This window comes from Gossypium arboreum, chromosome 6 (genome assembly GCF_025698485.1).
Source record: "Gossypium arboreum isolate Shixiya-1 chromosome 6, ASM2569848v2, whole genome shotgun sequence".
Taxonomy (NCBI): Eukaryota; Viridiplantae; Streptophyta; class Magnoliopsida; order Malvales; family Malvaceae; genus Gossypium; species Gossypium arboreum.
The window spans coordinates 96,092,829-96,095,649 of record NC_069075.1 but is presented as its reverse complement, the minus strand read 5'-3'; the positions used below and the strand labels follow the sequence as shown (position 1 = coordinate 96,095,649).

At 37.5% G+C, this 2,821-nt stretch overlaps 1 non-coding gene across 1 annotated transcript; it reads right to left on the bottom strand.

The window, feature by feature from the left end:
- Positions 1–236: 236 nt before the first annotated feature.
- LOC128294706 (small nucleolar RNA R71) lies at positions 237–343 on the bottom strand. The gene has a single exon (XR_008285013.1). It is a non-coding gene; the product is annotated as a small nucleolar RNA R71 (small nucleolar RNA).
- Positions 344–2,821: the final 2,478 nt, after the last annotated feature.

Sequence of the window (2,821 nt, the reverse complement as noted above, 5' to 3'; positions counted from 1 at the left end):
TCAGTGGAATGCCTACCAAAGATCCTCACCTACACTTAAGACTATTTATGGAGGTGAACGATTCTTTGAAATTAGCCGGAGTACTCGAAGATGCATTACGATTGAAGCTGTTCCCATATTCACTAAGGGACAGAGCTCAAGCCTGGTTGAACTCATTGCCACCAAACTCAATTTCCGCATGGCAAGAGTTAGCATAAAGATTCCTTATGAAGTATTTTCCGCCTAGCAAGAATTCTAAGTTGAGGAACAAGATCACTGCTTTCCAACAAATGGATGATGAGTCCTTGTATGAGGCATGGGAAATATATAAAGAGTTATTACTAAAGTGCCCTCATCATGGAATCCCACATTGCATCCAACTTGAGACATTTTATAATGGTTTAAATGCTCACACAGGGATGGTAGCGGACGTTTCTACTAACAACGCTCTCCTTTCTAAGTCTTATAATGAGGCTTATGAAATCATTGAGAGGATTTTTGGTAACAATTATCAATGGCCAACCAATCGAGCAGCGTCAGGAAGACGAGTTGCTGGAATACATGAAGTAGACGCTCTTACTTCACTCACATCTCAGGCATCATCAATATCCTCAATGTTAAAAAATCTTACTACTAATGGCTCTAACAGTTTTGCAGCACAACCATCTAACCAATTTGAAAATATAGTGTAACACCCCGAACCCGAGACCATCGCCGGTGTCGGACGCGAGGGGTTAACGAGCCAAGTCCTCTTAAAGCACCGACCAATTTGGCATTTCCAGACAGGCTGGAAAACTGCATCACTGTCGCCTTAAAAATCATATCTCGAGTTTCAAAACTCGGAAACTAATTCCGTAAATTTTCCATGAATTTAGACTCATATATCCTTCCATGGATTTATTTCTAGAATTTTTGGTCGGGCCAATTGGTACAGTTTATTAGTTAAAGTCACCCATGTTACAGGGATCGACTTCTCTGACCTTCACGCGTTACAACTTGAATATCTCTCTGTACGGGGCTTTAATACTGGTGCCGTTTGTTTATAATGAAACTAGACTCAAAATGGAATCTTCAAATATAAGGCATGACTCCTAATTATTTCTGGATAATTTATAGTGAATTTTTAAAGTCGCGACAGGGGACCCAGAAACCGTTCGGGCCCTGTCTCACGATAACTTTAATATCTCTTAACAAGTAACTCCTATGACCGTTTCGTTTCTTCCATATGAAAGTAGACTCATCAAGGTTCATTCACATAACTTATTCACTATTTAATACCATTCCTACAATTTTTTGTGATTTTTCAAAACCACACCACTGCTGCTGCCAGCATCTGTTTTCAAGGTAACCTTTACCTATTTCATGATTTCCACGATTCAATTGCCCTCTTTGCATACATAGCACAAAGTGTGATCATGATTAACCATTCCAATGGCTAATCTTCTCAAAACAATTCCATACCCCATAATGATCAACATACAACGATTATAGTATCATACCAAAAACGTATATAAGCCATTTTCGCATGGCTATCCAAGTTTACACAAAACTGAAAGGTACATGACCTTCAACATTAGGGTAGTCCTATACATGCCATTTCAAAGTTCAACCAAAATTATACCAAAATGGAGGCTTTGATAGTGTAGATGACTTAGACTTTAATGATCCCGAATCCGATCACTAACGAGCAAAATCTATAAAACAGAGAGCCAAAGCAACGGAGTAAGCATTTTTATGCTTAGTAAGTCTCAAGCAATAAAATCAGCTTTAACTAAAGCATTACATTCACATAGCCAAATGAATCATTTCATTAATACACATTCACATAATCATACTTACTTCACACTTCATCATTATATACTTTCACAAGATATCAACCAATTCAATAGCTGAAAACTCGTTAGTCGATCGAACGAATGTTACTCAAACATATCGACTTTTCCAATGCACATATAAACATACCTTATCCTTTGGGCTTTTCGAGCGTACTAATTAAATTTATTACAGCAACCAACGCTCACCTCCAGCCCAAGCTTCTTGAATACAACCGGATATAACCACATGCACGAATGCCTTGGTCTTAGCCGGATAGAACGACTTGCACAAATACCTTGGGTATTAGCCCGATTTAACAACTTGCACGAATGCCTTGGTCTTAGCCGGATGTAGTCACTAGCACAATTGCCTTGGTCTTAACCGGATATAATTACTAGCATAAATGTCTTGGGACTTAGCCGAATATCATTCAATTGCTCATGCACACACATACATCAATAATCATTACACATCCATGTTTCATTTTCGTTACTAAGGCTCAAACACAAACATATCACTAGCATAATCGCCTTGGGACTTAGCCCGTATCATTCAAATACTCATATACACATAAATCAATAATCATTACACATCCATATTTCATTTCACATAATTGAGTAGGGTCATTTCTTGAGGACTTACCTTGGATGTTGTCGAGCGGCTTCAACGGCTATTCGATCACTTTTTCCTTCCCTTTATCGGATTTAGCTCCCTTTTGCTCTTGAGCTTAATGAATACAAGTAGAAGTATTCAATATTTCTATCAATAATGTTTACTAGTAAATCACATTCGGCATCTCATATCATCTCACTTTATTATAATTTATCATTCAACCTTTGAACCAAAACGCCATTATATGGCCACATATACATACATCCATATATTTAAGCTCAAGAATTTTAACATAACATCAAGTGCTCAAATTACTCATGTGGCCGATTACACATGGTCATAAATACACAAAATCAAAAATAATTTCAAGGTTTTTCACACTATACATGTACTAGGCGAATGTACATGCAAATTT